We start from the raw sequence: 19,800 nt of genomic DNA on the forward strand, positions 1-19,800 counted from the left end.
TGACTATTGAGGAGCATCCATTCTCTGTACAGGACTTCCCAGGCAGATGCTGTTGGTTCCTGTACGTCTGCATGATGAGAAGTAATGAGGCCCATGAGTCCCACAGGGAGACTAGGAGAGCACATCCAGACACACTATCCCTGAGTAAGTACTCACTCTGCCTCTCAGATACAGGCACAGTGGTCTGTGAGTGTGTGTGTCCCCAGTATGCAGAGGCATACAGTAGACAGGGGCCGTCGGTAACAGCAGAGGCCTACCCAGGCCACTAATTGCTCAACAACCTATGGTTTCCTTTCGCTCTTTGTCTGGTCCCATTTGGTAAATTCAACTGGCTGCAATTACTATCCCAGCAGCAGCATCTCTATTCATGGGCCATGAGGCTCCATCCAAAAGGCCTCATCGGAGCCCTTTTATCTCCCAGTCAGGACTGATCATAATCCTCAAGACAGGCCAACAAAACGAGAAAGACCAGAGAGACAGGAAACCATCTTCCAGAGGAAGCCTTCGCTGGCTGGACATAAAGGGAGTGAATACACATTAAAATGCAGAAATAGGCTATCAAACTGGAGAAAAATATTATGTAAGGAGGGTTTTATTAAAATGTGTGTGTGGTATGCTTTCTGGTTGCATAACATAACTCCTGTCCTGGATATCGAGGCTTTGGCAGTTATTTAAACTGTTAGTTGAAGGAAACGTTCCTCTTCAGTGGGTAACAAAGAGCAGGTTTCCTAATGATGATAACACTGAGCATTTACTATGACATCACAAACAGTCACTTCCTATCGCCGCAGGCACACACCCTTGCTACTTCCCCTTGTAACTCTCGGCCACAGATTGCCGTGTGTGCGCGTGCGTGTCAACCACTGTAATAGCCAACCGCCGTTGTAAGATTATAAGGATAAGATGTGCTCCCCCCCCCCCCCCCCCATAATGGGATTACAAGGTCAAAAGGAATACAATTAAACAAGATAAACTTTACTGAAGTGGAAATACAGATCTGAAAAGTAGGGCTGAGTTATTTTTGGAATGTTTTGAAATCATTACTCAGCCCTAAGATGACAGTCTGTCCTAAAGGGTTCAGTGAGATTCCATTCCACCCGGTTTTGCTTAGTGTTACCAATGAAAACCTGTGAGGGGTGTTTCAGTTCATTTCTGAGGAACTGGTTTCTATTTGTTCCCAGAGAAGAGCATCAGGTTTAAGGACGTGATGAGGGGTAAGGGAAAGGGAGTGTCTAGCCCACAGAGACCATCAATCTAGGCTTTAGCCAGAAGAACACCTCGCTTCTCTTCCAACTCTTCTCAGAGGACATAACTTTTAGGCCTATATTCCTCCTTCTTCCCTTTCTCAACATTATAGGCCTACAGCCTAACTGATATCAAGTTACAGGATTGGTGAAAGTATATTGGTGGAGACCTATCCATGTCTGTCAGATTAAATAAATCCTTCAACAGGGGTTAGGGAAATTGCAGTTACAGTGGGAAGAAAAATTATGTGAACCCTTTAGAATGACCTGGATTTCTGCATAAATTGGTCATAATTGTATCTGATCTTCACCTAAGTCACATACAATAGACAGTCTGCTTAAACTAATAACACACACAACTATAAATTTTCATGTCTTTATTGAACACACCGTGTAAACATTCACAGTGCAGGTTGGAACAAGTTGACCCTCATTTGGCAGCAATAACCTCAACCAAACGTTTTCTGTGGTTCCTCCTGCACAATGGTCAGGAGGAATTTTGGACCATTCCTCTTTACAAGACTGTTTCAGTTCCACAATATTCTTGGGATGTCTGGTGTGAACCACTCTCTTGAGGTCATGCCACAGCATCTCAAATCGGGTTTTAGGACAGGACTGACTGGGCCACTCCAGAAGGAGTATTTTCTTCTGCCATTCTGTTGTTGATTTACTTCTGTCTTTTGAGTTGTTGTCCTGTTGCATAACCTAACTTCTGTTGAGCTTCAATTGGACATATAGCCTTACATTTGCCTGCAAAATGTCTTGATAAACTTGGGAATTCCTTTTTCCGTCGATGACAGCAAGCTGTCCAGGTCCTGAAAACATAGTGATGTGTGTTCCTTCCAAACACCACAACTTTAGTTTCATCTGTCCACAGAATATTTGCCAGTAGCGCTGTGGAACATCCAGGTGCTCTTTTGCGAACTTCAGACATGCAGAAATGTTTTTTTTTGGGACAGCAGTGGCTTCTTCCATGGTGTCCTCCCATGAACACCATTCTTGTTTAGTGTTTTATCTATCATAGACCCTTCAACAGAGATGTTAGCATCTTCCAGAGATTTCTGTAAGTCTTTAGCTGACACTCTAGGATTCTTCTTAACCTCATTGAGCATTCTATGCTGTGCTCTTGCAGTCATCTTTGCAGGACGGCCACTCCTAGGGAGAGTAGCAACAGTGCTGAAATTTCTCCATTTATAGACAATTTGTCTTACCGTGGACTGACTTTTAGAGATACTTTTGTAGCCCTTTCCAGCTTCATTCAAGGAAACAATTCTTAATCTTAGTTATTCTGAGATCTCTTATGTTAGAGGCATGGTTCACATCAGGCAATGCTTCTTGTAAATAGCAAACTCAAATTTTGTGAGTGTTTTTTTTTTTTTTAATGGGGCAGGGTAGCTCTAACCAAAATCTCAAATCTCGTTTTATTGATTCAACTCCAGGTTAGTCGACTCCTGACTCCAATTCACTTTTGGAGAAGTCATTAGCCTTGGGGTTCACATACTTTTTCCAAACTACACTGTGAATGTTTAAATTATGTATTCAATATAGACAAGAAAAATACAATAATGTGTGTTATTAGTTTAAGCACACTGTTTGTCTATTGTTGTGACTTAGATGAAGATCAGATCACATTTTATGTAACATTTATGCAGAAATCCAGGTAATTCCAAAGGGTTCACATACTGATAGGGTGGTGCTGGTGCTTGGGGGGAAACCACATAGTATGGTTCCATCTTACTGTAATAATTGGGTAATGGAGTGGGAATGGGTTGAGTGTTAATAGCCATGGTGTGGACCCTGCAGTAACATCCTGCGAGTACAGAGTTCATCGACTTACACACTGTATTCAATATGGTTGTTCAGCTAATTAATTTGATAATCAAAACATATGCTAATTAATAAACTATACTGGGCACATTGTCACGTCAGGAGGTGTCACTCAACCCTCGTCCCTCAACCGATCTGTTCTGGTCAGTGCTATCCGGAATCCTTGGGACGTCCCTACCTTAACCCTTACCTATTTTAAATGTCAACTTCAATGAGTTAGGGATGTCCCAAGGATCCCGAATTGCAGAGACCAATCTGTCTTGGAGGACGTGGGACTCATCTAAAAAAAAAAGAAATTGCGTATCCGCCTAACACTAATTCCTAATTCTGAAAATCACTCCACTCTTGGTAGCTATGATGCACTGGCTGCTATGTTAAACCATGCTTGATCACTTGAGCAAACTTGCTCCAACCAACACCCTATTGCAAGCTTGTTTGAATGTCCATACGGTAGCTAGTTTGCCAGGTTGTTGAAGTTGTACGCCACCAAAGTTATGAGACGGTTCTCAGATATCAGCATGTATCTGACTGACAGATTTCATGAAAACTAATTTGTGCATTAGCTAGAACGTCACTACAATAGCTAGCTAGCTAGCTAGCTAGCTAGCTAGCTAGCTAGCTAACTAACTAATTAACTAGAGGGGGTATTCCCTATGGAGAGTGTGAACTGACAATGTTAGCATCCCTGCCTTTCATTTCATATGAATTGATTTCAGACTGGTTCAGCCAGCAAGCAGACATATACGTGCACATTTTGAATTGAATAAATACCGATTCTACCACCACAAAACATCTTAGCTAGATGTAGAATTAGGCAGTGAAGACTTGCTCATGAAAAATAAAATCAATATAAGCAGAAGGTTTTTGGTAAGATTAACTCTGACTGGAGGATGAAACGGGGTTCTCAGTGGACTATGTCACCTTGGTAACAGTTTCCAATGTTAAGAAAGCATATTGTTGCCCAACTTCTTTTTAGCTATCCCATGACTGTTTGCGAGTTAGACAGATCAGTCCGCTGTCGCTTTCTGACGTGAGACAAATGGTGGAATTGTGGATGTTCAATTAAAGACCACATTCACACTGGAAGAATAGACCTGTAGGTCCATTGAAATTGTGCATGGGATTTCATTACATCCCAGAGATGCTTTGTGAAACCAAAACAAAACATTACTTCCTACCTAAACAGTCAGACTTCTCCTTCCAAGGACATCATGAAGACACTGTTAAATGTTAGCACATATAGAGATGTACAGACGTGTGAAGACATCAAGTGTGAAGCCACAGAACACATGGTAACCCCTAGCAACGGAACCTTGGAGAATTCTAACAGTGAATTAAGAAGAAATCCTGGTTGAATTCTGAATCCACATTTCACCATGGGGGAAGTCAGTCGGTGGATATTGTGACACACTGCTATATCCTACCCCTGCACTGACGCTGAGAGGAAAGAGACTGCTGTGGATCACAGAGAGCTCCTTCCATTCACACACCTCTTATCGGCACCTCTCACTCTCTCCATCTCTCTTCCCTGTTCTCCCAGAGCATCTCTCTCTCCCCATCTCCCTGTGAGTTAATAACCACCTCCGAGTGCTTTAGAGAGGAGCGAGGCGCTCCAATGGATTAATGGAGGGTGGCTGTAAAGAGCTCCACAAGCCCACTTACACAGATCAGATCAAGTGGAGGGCTTTAGAACCTCCTTTATTCTCCCACACTGCTCCAACCGGCCATTGTTCAGGTTCAAACAATGGGGCCAATGTAGCAATTAGTGTTGGGGGGGGGAAAGAGTTACATATCGTGCTATTATTTTGGATTATATAATATCAATACTTTGACTCCAAGTATCGGTAGCGTAACTTGTTCTCCATCTTTTTAAATAGTGAGCCAACATATTTTCAGCAATTTTATTTCCATGACTGATCAAAACTCATTCTCATGCTCTCTCTTGTCGCTCTACAGCAGACATATAGTGAGCAATGTTTAGAACATAAAAATCGCAATAAAATCCCAGTATTGAATACACACACACACACACACACACACACACACACACACACACACACACACACACACACACACATATATAAAATCGTGAGAAACGCAATACATATCGGCACACAAATTTCATGGTACCTGTCCATTCCCAGCCCCAGTATCAATGTGACAGTAGTGTAGTGGAACACAGTAACGTAGGCTGTGTTTTAAAGCCTTGCTGATCAGATGTATTAAGTGAGATTACCACTCATTTGGTAAGGGCTTGAGGCCGGTTCTGTTGAGAAAGTTTGTATTGAGTCTATGTGTGTGGCAAGCAGTTCCTCACTCTGGTTCAGCGAGACCGGTTCCACGTCCTCACTCTGGTTCAGCGAGACCGGTTCCACGTCCTCACTCTGGTTCAGCGAGACCGGTTCCACGTCCTCACTCTGGTTCAGCGAGACCGGTTCCACGTCCTCACTCTGGTTCAGCGAGACCGGTTCCACGTCCTCACTCTGGTTCAGCGAGACCGGTTCCACGTCCTCACTCTGAGGCAGTCTTTCTTGGCAGTTACTCAACTCTCTCCCTCTCCTCCTCTACCAGAGCAGCTATCAGTCAGTCAGACTCTAGAACCGTATCTAGCCACAAAATACTAACTCAAATGTTGCCAATATTATGCAGGAGCAAAGAGACGAGGTTCATCACTGAGTTTTATCTTGATAGAAAACTGGGTGTCAGTCAATCTACTTTGGGCTGTTCTGTATAAGACGGTGATGCATGCCCAGTCACACCATGTGACTGAGGAGGAAACCGTTCGGAGCAACATCCTCTGAGGGCTAAAGACATGTCTGACAGGCAGACAAGAGTACTGTGGTGAGACTATAACCCCGGTTCCACTGCTGTGCCTCTCCTCCGCTCTGCCTGTAACAGGATGGTCTGTCTACCAGCGTGGGCAGCAGGAAAATAGAGGGATAGAAGGGTGGGAGGATGGAGAACGATGGATAGGAGAGCTGTGAACTATAAGTAGAGCCCTCCTGATTGAATGCATTTGTCGACAACACACAGCATGCACTCACACGTACAAACACACATAAACATGGATTGTTTGATTTCTCAGCAGCAGTGACGGAAACCCTCAAAATAATCATATAGGGTCCAGTTGCAGCCAATAAAAACCTTAAAGTGTCAGTGAGTCCACATTATATTCCTCTCCATCACACACACACTGGGAGAGGAGCAGGAGTTTAGCATGGCCACCGGCTTTAGAAACATCCTCTGACATTTACTAGCTAGCCTATCGCTAGGTCTCTGGCATGCACAGCAGAAGAGACATATCCTGCCTGGTTCCGGTAATGAAAGCGTTTGGAGTTGGCATGCTTCCGCCTGGAGGATGCCAGTCCCTCAGTCTCTGCAGCAATGCCACGTCTGACCAGGGACTGTACTGCTAAATATGGCAGAACAGACAGACAGACATGATGCATGGAAAGACGAGCTGCAGTAACAACAGTGGGGATCGATATACTAGTGCAGGCTGATTGCTGAAGAGTTCCTGTTACGATGCTATTCCTCAGTTCACAGTCACACTTCAGAGCAGGGACATGACATGTGCTCATTGGCTTACACAGCAGGCTTATTCAGTATGTAGTTTCACAACAGATCAATACCAGAGGTGAACTTGAGCCCTGTACCACTTTGAATAGAAGACAACAGCATTACTTATTAATGAGGGTGCTGGGAATAAAAGAACAACCAGTTCAGTTGTGGTCAAACATTACTTCACCTGTGAAGAGCGTAGAGCACACGCTCTGAAACATAAGCTGAACAACGTAACACAAGCACTTGGGCCGGAGACTAATTGGAGATTGTGCACATCATGACGCCAATCATCAGTATGTTTCATGAGCTGAAATAAAAGATCCCAGAAATGTTCCATAATCACAAAAAGCTTATTTCTCTCAAATGTTGTGCACAAATTTCTTCACATTCTTGTTAGTCAGCATTTCTCCTTTGCCAAGATAGTCCATCCACCTGACAGGTGTGGCATCAGGTGTGGCATATCAAGAAGCTGATTAAACAGCATGGTCATTACACAGGTGCACCTTGTGCTGGGGACAATAAAAGGCCACAAAAACGTAGTTTTGTCACAACGTGCCATCGATGTCTCAAGATGAGGGAGCGTGCAATTGGCATGCTGACTGCAGAAATGTCCACCAGCGCTATTGACAGAGAATTCAATGTTCATTTTTCAACCATAAGCCACCTCCGTCGCTTTAGAGAATTTGGCAGCTCGTCCAACATGGCACACAACCGCAGACCACGTGTAACCACACCAGCCCAGGACCTCCACATCTGGCTTCTTCACCTGCGGGATCAAGACCAGCCACCCAGACAGCTGATGTGACTGTGGGTTTGCACAACCAAAGATCATCTGTGTGTTCATCGTCCTCACCAGGGTCTTGACCTGACTGCAGTTTGATGTCGTAACCAACTGCAGTGGGAAAATGTTCACCTTCGATGGCCACTGGCATGCGGAAGAAGTATGCTCTTCACGGATGAATCACGGTTTCAACTGTACCGGGCATTAAGCAGACGTTGTGTGGGCGAGTGGTTTGCTGATGTCAATGTTGTGAACAGAGGGCCCCACGGTGGAGGTGGGGTTATGGTATGGGCAGGCAATAGCTACGGACAATGAACACAATTGCATTTTATTGATGGCAATTTCAATGCACAGAGATACCCTGACAAGATCCTGAAGCCCATTGTTGTGTCATTCCTCCTCTGCCGTCACCTCATGTTGCAGCATGATAATGCACTGCCCCATGTCATAAGGATCTGTACACAATTCCTGGAAGCTGAAAATGTCCCAGTTCTTCCATGGCCTGCATACTCACCAGACATGTCACCCATTGAGCATGTTTGGGATGTTCTGGATCGACGTGTATGATAGAGTGTTCCAGTTCCCGCCAATTTCTAGCAATTTTGCACAGCCATTGAAGAGGAGTGGAACAACATTCCACAGGCCACAATCAACAGCCTGATCAACTCTGCGAATGCTCGTGATGCATGAGGCAAATGGTGGTCACACCAGATACTGACTGGTTTTCTGATCCACGCCCCTACTTTTTTAAGGTGACCAAAAGATGCATATTTTTCTGTGACTAACAGATGCATATCTGTCATGGGCAATCCATAGATTAGGGCCTAATTAATTTATTTCAATTGACTGATTTTCGTATATGAACTGTAACTCAGTAAAATGTTTGAATGTTGCATTTATATACTTTTGTTTAGTGTATTTATCATGCTTGTTTCCTTGTTTCTTTATATTGCTATTGAGGACTGATTCTCAACTTACTGGCATGGTTAAATCAATTAAATATGTGGTTGTTTATATTAGAGGTCGACCAATTTAGATTTTTCAAATGGGTCGTGGATGGGTATTCCAGCATGACAACGACCCAAAACACACGGCCAAGGCAATAAAGGAGTGGCTCAAGAAGAAGCACATTAAGGTCCTGGAGTGGCCTAGCCAGTCTCCAGACCTTAATCCCATAGAAAATCTGTGGAGGGAGCTGAAGGTTCGAGTTGCCAAACGTCAGCCTCGAAACCTTAATGACTTGGAGAAGATCTGCAAAGAGGAGTGGGACAAAATCCCTCCTGAGATGTGTGCAAACCTGGTGGCCAACTACAAGAAACGTCTGACCTCTGTGATTGCCAACAAGGGTTTTGCCACCAAGTACTAAGTCATGTTTTGCAGAGGGGTCAAATACTTATTTCCCTCATTAAAATGCAAATCAATTTATAACATTTTTGACATGCGTTTTTCTGGGTATTTTTGTTGTTATTCTGTCTCTCACTGTTCAAATAAACCTACCATTAAAATTATAGACTGATCATTTCTTTGTCAGTGGGCAAACGTACAAAATCAGCAGGGGATCAAATACTTTTTTCCCCCACTGTACTTGTGTATTGATTTTAAAGAAAGGCATTGATGATGTTTATGGTTAGGTACATCGGTGCAACGACAGTGCTTTCTTTGCGAATGCGCTTGTTAAATCACCCGTTTGGCAAAGTAGGCTGTGATTCAATGATAAATTAACAGGCACCGCATCGACTATATGCAATGCAGGACAAGCTAGATAAACTAGTAATATCATCAACCATGTGTAGTTAACTAGTGATTATGTTAAGATCGATTGTTTTTTATAAGATAAGTTTAATGCTAGCTAGCACCTTACCATGGCTCCTTGCTGCACTCGCATAACAGGTAGTCAGCCTGCCACGCAGTCTCCCCGTGGAGTGCAATGTAATCGGCCATAATCGGTGTCCAAAATTGTAATTACCGATTATTATGAAAACTTGAAATCGGCCCCAATTAATTGGCCACTCCGATTAATCGATCGACCTCTAGTTTATATCACATTACCTTGAACAGGTTAAACTGATCACATTTAGTTTTCCTCTTTTATTCTATTTCACCTTTATAATTTTTCTTTCCCCCCGGTTCAAATTCAATAGCCCAGCGGATACACACTTTTGTGAGTGAGTGAGTGAGTGAGTGAGTGAGAGTGAGAGAGAGAGAGTGTGTGTGAGAGAGAATGAGTGAGAATGAGTGAGAATGAGTGAGAGGCGGCAGACAGCCTGACTCCCAGCATTGCTGTTCCCCCGTGGAGGGTGTGTATGGTTCTTGACAGAGCAGAGTGTAATGTGTGATAGATCGCACTTCAGGGACCTGATAATCACATCACCCTCTATCGCCTATCAGCTGGCCACCGCAGGACACCCTTCACACGGACACAGGGAGCCCTCACACTCCCCTCCTGTCCCTCCACTCTCTCCCTCTCTCTCCCCCGCTTTCCAAGCCCCCACTATGTGTCTTTCTTTGTCGTGTTTTTGTCTGCAAATTGCGACTGACCACAGAGCTGTAGCATAAACAAAGCGGAAAACAGCATGCAGAAACTATAAGCTAAATTCCTTCCTCCTCTCACATCATGAAGGGCGCTGAGGCAGGGAGAGCCACAGCTTTCAATTCAATTCAAAAAGGCTTTATTGGAATGGGAAACATGTTTCCATTGTCAAAGCAAATGGAATAAACAAAGGGAAATAAACAAGGAAAATAAACAACATTAAACTCCTACGTTTTAAAAGAATATAGACATTTGAAATGTTATTATTGCTTATTTACAGTGATGTAACAACGTGAAGTATGAAAGGGAAAATAAATAAACAGATAAACCACAAATCTTGCTGCTGTGATTGCACATTGCAGTATTTCACCTAACCGATATGGGAGTTTAGCAATGTTTGATTTGTTTTAAAATTCTTTGTGGATCTGTGGGAAATATGTTTCTCTGTGGTTATACATTTGCCAGGAGGTTAGGAAGTGTAGCTCAGTGAGCACATAGCATGTCTTCTATTGAGAGCCAGGTCTGCCTGTGGTAGTCTGTGCATAGTGGTCAGGTATTCTGCCACTGTGTAGTCTCTGTTTAGGGCCAGATAACATTCCAATTTGCTTTGTTTTTTTTGGTTGATTATTTTCAGTGTATCAAATAGTTATCTTTTTCAGAATTTGGTTGTGTCTAAATGTGTTTTGGTCCTGGGGCTATGTTTGTGAACCAGCCCCAGAACCAGCTGGCTGAGTTCATCTCTCTGTAGAGTGGCATGTGTGGGCATCACTTCCTTTAGGTGGTTGTACAATTTAACTGCTCTTTTCTGGATTGTTGATAACTAGTGGGTATAGTCCTAATTCTGCTCTATATGTATTGTTTGAGGGTTTTGCGTTGTACAATTGGATGTTTTTTCTTGGTTAGTGAGTGAACCGCAGAACACACAAACAGAGGGTTCTGACAATTATATTTAGCCAGATCCTAATTGTGAAGTTGAGTTTTATGTTCCCTTTGATGGCATAGAAAGCCCTTCTTGCCTTGTCTCAGATCATTCACAGCCTTGTGGAAGTTACCTGTGTTTTTCCACCGTGCTTCTACATCTACATTGCTTGCTGTTTTGGGTTTTAGGCTGGGTTTCTGTATAGAACTTTGTAACATCTGCTGATGTAAAAAGGGCTTTATAAATACATTTGATTGATTGATGTTTAGGTCAAGGTAGGTATCGTTTTTTGAGTGCTCAAGGGCAATGGTGTCTAGATGGAATTTGTATTTCTGGTCTTGGCAAGTGGACCTTTTTTGGAACACCATTTTTTGTCTTAGTGAGATTTACTGTCAAGGCCCAAGTCTGACAGAATCTGTGCAGAAGATCTAGGAGCTAAGCACCAGATCTTCTGCAAACAGACATTTGATTTCTGATTCCAGTAGGGTGAGGGCAGGTGCTGCACACTGTTCTAGTGCCCGCGCCAATTCATTGATATATGTGACCCACAACCTGGATTCGCTCCTATGTAGCAAAATTTGAATTATTATAATTTTATTTACATTGGACAAAAGTAGAGACTCCGAGCTAGAAAATGGTATATCATACACTGCAGTTGAGGAACAATGGGAAAGTAATTCGGCTTTGAAAGTTGATAAACTTGTAACCCCACTTTTGAGAAAATGGCCCTTGAATGTTTTGGTACGCCTACTGGAGAGCTCCTCTTTGTCTACACCAATTCAGTATCGTTCACACCCTTCTAAGCCTTAGCCCCACCCATCTCTTTAAGGATTCACATATGAGGCCATGTGCTAAACAGAGTCAGTAGTGTTGTAAAGAACCAAAGACTTCAAGACTAAAAGTGGTAAATGTAGTAGCCTAAAATAAGAAAAAACTCAAAATAAAAATACACTATCTAGTCCGTGGCCTATATCCTAATCTGACTTTGGTGAAAGTCATGTTCTTCACATTATCGTCTCTGGTAAAGACAGTTTATTTGCCACATGCACAGGATACAAAAAAATGTAAACGGTACAGTGAAATGGTTACTTGCATATTTGCATAATAGAAATATAAAAAACAAAGTGACCAGATAAAAATATTTTAAATGACGCTTACCCAGACACTTTTCTAAATTGATGGGTCATGTGAAGGAAATGAAATAGCCAGATGTGGCTGGGAGGTGGCTCAGTGGATTGGTCACTGTTGTCTAGACATGTACACGTTCATGAAATACAAGATGGCCGTAATCACCCCAGACACACCTGTCTAACTTGATGGGTCATGTAATCATCTAGCGAAATTGTGTTTTTTGTTTAGACATGTAGCTAAACAATGAACCGGCATAATCCCAACTCATTCTACTACCAATTCAAATCAACTCCTTCGCATAGAGTTGATCAGGCTGGTGATTGTGGCCTGTGGAATGTTGTCCCACTCCTCTTCAATGGCTGTGCGAAGTTGCTGGATATTGGCGGAACTGGAACATGCTGTTGTACACATCGATCCAGAGCTTCTCAAAACATGCTCAATGAGTGATATGGCTGGTGAGTATGCAGGCCATGGAAGAACATACATTTTTTCAGCTCCAGGAATTGTGTACAGATCCTTGCGACATGGGGCAGTGCATTATCATGCTGAAACATGAGGTGATGGCGGCGGATGAATGGCACAACAATGGGCCTCAGGATCTCGTCACGTTCTCTGTGCATTCAAGCTGCCATCGATAAAATGCAATTGTGTTCATTGTCCATAGCTATTGCCTGCCCATACCATAAGGCCACCACCATGGGGCACTCTGTTCACAACGTTGACCTCAGCAATCCACTCGCCCACGTCTGCCATATGCCCGGTACAGTTGAAACTGGGATTAATCCGTGAAGAGCACACTTCTCCCGCCTGCCAGTGGCCATCGAGGGTGAACATTTTCCCACTGAAGTTGGTCACGACACCAAACTGCAGTCAGGTCAAGACCCTGGTGAGGATGATGAACACGCAGATGAGCTTCCCATATGATCTTTGGTCGTGCAAACCCACAGTTTCATCAGCTGTCCAGGTGGCAGGTCTTTCATGATCCCGCAGGTGAAGAAGCCGGATGTGGAGGTCCGCCCACACAAAGCCATACACATGGTCTGCGGTTGTGAGGCCGGTTGGACGTACTGAAAATGTTTCTAAAACGACATTGGAGGCGGCTTATGGTAGAGAAATAATCATTACATTTTCCGTCAACAGCTCTGGTGGACATTCCTGAGGTCAGCATGCCAATTGCACGCTCCCTCAACTTGAGATAAGAGTGAAAAGGCGACTCCGGGATGCTGGCCAGAAGAGTGAGGATCTTAGCTGTCCCGTGACACTTCCTACGGCTGCCATAGGGTCTCAGAAGGCCTCTGAGACCTCTGTTTCTTTCCTCTGTTTAGCTAAATGGACATTCCCGGTCGGAATATTATCGCTTTTTTACGAGAAAAATGGCATAAAAATTGATTTTAAACAGCGGTTGACATGCTTCGAAGTACGGTAATGGAATATTTTGTTTTTTTTTAATCACGAATTGCGCCATGATTTACCATTTCGGATAGTGTCTGGGACGCACGAACAAAATGCCGCTATTCGGATATAACGATGGATTATTTTGGACCAAACCAACATTTGTTATTGAAGTAGCAGTCCTGGGAGTGCATTCTGACAAAGACAACAAAAGGTAATCAAACTTTTATAATAGTAAATCTAAATAGCTAGCCCGTGATGGCTGGGCTATGTACTTAGAATATTGCAAAATGTGCTTTCACCAAAAAGCTATTTTAAAATCGGACATATCGAGTGCATAGAGGAGTTCTGTATCTATAATTCTTAAAATAATTGTTATGCTTTTTGTGAACGTTTATCGTGAGTAATTTAGTAAATTGTTAGCAAATTCCCCGGAAGTTTGCGGGGGGTATGCTAGTTCTGAACGTCACATGCTAATGTAAAAAGCTGTTTTTTGATATAAACATGAACTTGATTGAACAAAACATGCATGTATTGTATAACATAATGTCCTAGGTGTGTCATCTGATGAAGATCATCAAAGGTTAGTGCTGCATTTAGCTGTCTTCTGGGTTTTTGTGACATTATATGCTAGCTTGAAAAATGGGTGTCTGATTATTTCTGGCTTGGTACTCTGCTGACATAATCTAATGTTTTGCTTTCACTGTAAAGCCTTTTTGAAATCGGACAGTGTGGTTAGATAAAGGAGAGTCTTGTCTTTAAAATGCTGTGAAATAGTCATATGTTTGAAAAATTGAAGTTTTTGTATTTTTGAGGAATTTGTAATTCGCGCCACGCCTATCATTGGATATTGGAGCAGGTGTTCCGCTAGCGGAACGTCTAGATGTAAGAGGTTAATGAAGCTGCCAGTTGAGGACTTGTGAGGCGTTTGTTTCTCAAACTAGACACTCTAATGTACTTGTTCTCTTGCTCAGTTGTGCACCGGGGCCTCCCACTCTTTCTATTCTGGTTAGAGACAGTTTGCGCTTTTCTGTGAAGGGAGCAGTACACAGTGTTGTATGAAATCTTCAGTTTCTTGGCAATTTCTCGCATGGAATAGCCTTCATTTCTCAGAACAAGAATAGACTGACGAGTTTCAGAAGAAAGTACTTTGTTTCTGGCCATTTTGAGCCTGTAATCAAACCCAGAAATGCTGATGCTCCAGATACTCAACTAGTCTAAAGGTGGACAGTTTTATTGCTTCTTTAATCATAACAGTTTTCAGCTGTGCTAACATAATTGCAAAAAGGTTTTCTAATGATCAATTAGCCTTTTAAAATGATCAACTTGGATTAGCTAACACAACGTGCCATTGGAACACAGGAGTGGTGGTTGCTGATAATGGGCCTCTGTACGCCTATGTAGATATTCCATAAAAAATAACAGCTGTTTCCAGTTACAATAGTCATTTACAATGTCTACACTGTATTTCCGATCAATTTGATGCTATTCTAATGGACAAAAAAAAAGTGTTTTTCTTTCAAAAACAAGGACATTTCTAAGTGACCCCAAACGGTAGTGTAGATTGTCATTTTGCTGTGATCTGATAGGGGTGTCAGTGGGCTGACTGAACGCTCTGAGAGACTGGGTTGAGGTCAGTAATAAAGTAGTCTACAGTAAGGCCTACTACTGCCAAGGGATGAGCTATAGGTGTACCTAGAGTAGGAGTCCCCTCAAAGCCTACCATTGACTATGTACATACCCAGCTTGTGAGAGAGCTGCTGGAGTTGTGACTCGTTTTTGTTGGTTATGTTCTCGTAGTTGTGTCTAGGTGGGTATATCTCTCTCCCTCTGTGACCCAGTCCCTCCATTATTCCAGAAGAACCAGATCCATGACTCAATGTGCCTATATTTAGTCATTCACTCACCCAAACACCAGACCTGGTCCTGTGAACCCACGGCTCGTTACCTTCAACGACACTGTCTTTCAAATGGAATCAAACTGATTAAAAACAACAATTTAACAGAACCAAAATACAGTCAACAATAACAGCTTTTGGGTGAGATACTATGTTTTCTCATCTTTCATAGGCCCAGGAGTATGTTTCAAACATCAACGCTGCTAGACAATGTGGGCTTGTAAAAATAAAAACACCGAAATTTGAGTTGAAGTGGTGGCTGTATCAGCCCATTTACAGACGGGCTGCCAGACTCCGGTATTTTCCCACAACATATTAACCCAGGCAGGGAGGGAGATGATGACATGGAGCCGAGTTGCCAGTGAGTTTCTAGTCTGTCGGCACAGTTACAGCTCTGTTAACACTGACAGTTAAAACCCATCATCAGCTTCATAACACCATACGCTGTAAAGGGACTATTTCATACCAGCAGCAGAGTGGGCTGTGGAATGCTAATCAATCCAGTGAAAAAGAGCAGACACAACAAACCATGTTATGTCAACACTGCATACTCACACGTTCTCCTAATGCTGTGAAGCGCACACACACACAGAGAGAGAGAGAGAGCTCCACTAATAAGAGAAAACAAGGCTTGCTCCTCTGCAGACAAGGCCAGTCTTCTCCTCAGAGACTTGCAGTCAGTGTGTGTGTGTGTGTGTGTGTGTGTGTGTGTGTGTGTGTGTGTGTGTGTGTATATATAGTTACATAAGGATGCTGCACTACAGGAGGAGAGGAGAGCATGGCTGTCTGGGCTGGGCTGAGGAGGAATGGGAAAAGTACAACAGAAATGTGAGGAATGAGCCCTGACGTACGTGTGTGTGTGTGTGTGATGGAAAGGGAGATGAACAGTTGGTGGACGAGAGCAGGCCAGAGAGATTAATGCAATATAGTGAAAGAAAGAGAGGGGAAAGATGGATCCAGGAATGTGAAGATGGAGTGAAGACAGAGCTAAAACAAAGAAACAGAGAGTGAGTGAGCGCTCAGAGCAGAGGATGCCAACTCCCTGTAGGAGCTGGATCAGGGTAAGTGCTAACAGATGTGATCTAACGCATCTGCATATCATCCAGCCACACCATGAATAGACCATTAAGTGGGCAATGGTTGGGGGGAACCAGACAGTTGCAGAGAGATGGCATTTAAAAGGGTCAATCAGCAGTTGCTACATCCATTTCTGGACTTGTAAATTAATTATATTCACTGAAGAATATAAACTTATAAATGCCTCATGATCTTAGTTGAACTGTCCTACCCCATCAGAACCCAAAACGTAATTGTTTTACTCCAATATTTGTAAACAAAGTAAATGTTAAACACTGTAAAGCCTCAAAACATGGTTAAAGCTATCATTTTGATATCATGGATGGTCAGTCCTTGCATCCATAGCAGCTTATGAACATGAGAATGATTACATTTCTCCAGCCCCACCCTTCAGCTTTTTACCAAAACAGTGGCGGGGAGTGCGCTTTGTTCTTGTTTAAACAGCTGATTGGACCTTTAACATGGCTTTTTCCTCTCTCCTCACTATCAGAACAACCAGGGACCTTTTTCTGCCTGGCATTCCTGAAAGAAGAGCTATAGACTGAGGTGGTTGTATGGGTAGCATTAGTCAGGACTGCAGCTTCACAAACTGGAGGAATGTTCTGTACTTGGGCAGGATGGGTATAGCGTGCCCCAACATGTTCCTAAAATCATCATTGTGCAATAGCTGGATCCAGAGGTTTCTATCAAGAAGAGGTAAATATAACGTTCTGGCTGGATCTAGGTAGCAGCAAACCAATGCTTGGTACACCACTACAGATATACCCTTGGACCTGGGCAAGAGGCAATTTGTTTGGACGCTGACAATGACAGACATGGGCATGGTAGTGGTTGGTTCTCCTGGGATGGACTACAGAGCTGACAGAGCCACTGTAATGGGCTCAAGTTCCCACAGCAGATGCAGGGCAGAGTTCATCCAGAGCGCATCCTCTGATGCCAGGTGGGCATTATTCACTCTGCATCAAGCCCTTATCCACACACGTTGACATTAACTGAAGGGGGGGGGGGGGGGGGCAGAGCGAGTGTTTTATTTGGGTCAACATTGTTCATTTTTCAACCCTATAGTTTGTATATTCTCTAAAACAATAATTTGATAATTATCCCAAATGACCGGTGTTGTTCAAAGCTGGTGCTCCAAGGCCTTTCTGTGTGACCATACAGTACCTCCCCTCCCTCCCAAAGCTTCGAGTCCTTTCTGTGTGACCATACAGTACCTCCCCTCCCTCCCAAAGCTTCGAGTCCTTTCTGTGTGACCATACAGTACCTCCCCACCTAAGCTTAAGTCTCCAAACAAGATGAATAAAAACACCCCTCTGCTGTTTGTTGAACAAGGGCCTAAAGAACCACTGATGATTCAGACTCCTGACACAGATAAGAGCATAATTCACTGTGTATACAAAACATTAACAACAAAACAATAACAACACCTTCCTAATATTGAGTTGCATGCCCTTTCCCCCTCAGACCATATTCAATTCGTTGGGGCATGGACTCTACAAGGTGTTGAAAGCATGGCACAGGGATACCGGCCCATGTTGATGGATGTCCTTTGGGTGGTGGACCATCCTTGATAGATATGGCAAACTGTTTTCAACTGTTGAAAAACCCAGCGGCATTGCAGTTCTTGACACAAACCGATGCGCCGGGTACCTACTACAATACCCAATTCAAGAGACACTTAAATATTTAGTCACCTTCTGAATGGCACACATACACAATCCATGTCACACTTGTTTCAAGGTTTAAAAATCCTTCTTTAACCGGTGTCCGCCCCTTCATCTACACCGATTGAAGTGTAGATTAAGTTTATTTAACAAGTGAAATCAATAAGGGATCATAGATTTCACCTGGTCAGTCTGTCATGGAAAGAGCAGGTGTTCTTAATGTTTTGTACAATCAGTATCTCTAAGGAGTTAATGTATATAGATTATCATATAAAGAGATTCACAGTGGGAAAGTACAGTAGCTAGGTTTCACCAGAAGCTGCTAAACATGAGTCTATCAAAAGCGAGAGAAACGATATAGGCCTATACCTCCAAATGTATTTATTGGTCTTAAAGTTGATCACGGCTCGTGTCAAAGGTGAGGTCTCAATGAAAGAGGAAAAAACAGATTGCCCAGCAGACAGAGAGACACTTTAACAAACGCCAACCTACAATACCATTTCTATATTTCATCATCATCCAGGGAAGCTCCAGACTCGGCGGCTTCTATAGCTAAGCAACGGCTCTTCTCGAGAGGCTTACAGGAGACCGAGGAGAGCAGAGCTAGGTTTGACCGTGTCTGCTCTCGGTTATCTCTCTCACACAGTTGTGACTCTGGAGATGTCAGAGGAGTAGGAGAATTCCTCCTGGCTCAGTTCACAGCAGCAGAAGAGGCATCAGATCAGAGCTTGCTCCATAGTAAGACTAGGTGACCTTTGACCTGCCAGGGGCCAACTGGCACACCACCGCCCGAGGGGGAGAGGCATCAGTCACAGCTAACAACATGACCACTGGTCTAGGCATAGCAGGTGGAGGTCAGGGAGAGAGGGGAGGGGAGAGAGACAGGGAAAGATATGGTGAGGACATGAGAGAAGGAGGGAGGGAGACAGGGAAAGATATGGTGAGGACATGAGAGGAGGGAGGGAGACAGGGAAAGATATGGTGAGGACATGAGAGGAGGGAGGGAGACAGGGAAAGATATGGTGAGGACATGAGAGAAGGAGGGAGGGAGACAGGGAAAGATATGGTGAGGACATGAGAGAAGGAGGGAGGGAGACAGGGAAAGATATGGTGAGGACATGAGAGAAGGAGGGAGGGAGACAGGGAAAGATATGGTGAGGACATGAGAGAAGGAGGGAGGGAGACAGGGAAAGATATGGTGAGGACATGAGAGAAGGAGGGAGGGAGACAGGGAAAGATATGGTGAGGACATGAGACGAGGGATGGAGACAGGGAAAGATATGGTGAGGACATGAGAGAAGGAGGGAGGGAGACAGGGAAAGATATGGTGAGGACATGAGAGGAGGGAGGGAGACAGGGAAAGATATGGTGAGGACATGAGAGGAGGGATGGAGACAGGGAAAGGAGGGCGGAAAAGAAGGACGTGTGTGAGATACATGTAGGATTGAGTAGGGATGTGACAAATAGGGGAAAAAATTGTTTTCTGTTAAAACAATTAGAAAAATTCAGAAAATTCCACGTGTCTCAAGGTGAGTCCATTTCAGATGGTGAAGCACTGCACCTGTACTACCATTACTGTACCTTAATTACACCTCGCAATGTTTGCATTTCCTCATTTAACTTCTAAAAGTATTTCCATAGAGGACTTTGCTGTTGTCGCTTGCCTTTCTCTGCCATTTTTTCAACTGTTAATGACGATGAGATTCAGTATTTTTGGGACGGAGGAGACTGATTAGTTTGCCGCACTTCCGGGAACACAAAACACTCGCATCT

General features: G+C 43.5%; 1 protein-coding gene across 5 annotated transcripts in view; it reads right to left on the reverse strand.

Moving 5' to 3' along the window:
• Nucleotides 1-19,800, reverse strand: part of LOC106574720 (palmitoyltransferase ZDHHC14) — a 99,228-nt gene that overhangs the window by 35,929 nt on the left and 43,499 nt on the right. The window lies entirely within an intron of this gene.

This window comes from Salmo salar, chromosome ssa01 (assembly GCF_905237065.1).
Source record: "Salmo salar chromosome ssa01, Ssal_v3.1, whole genome shotgun sequence".
NCBI lineage: Eukaryota > Metazoa > Chordata > Actinopteri > Salmoniformes > Salmonidae > Salmo > Salmo salar.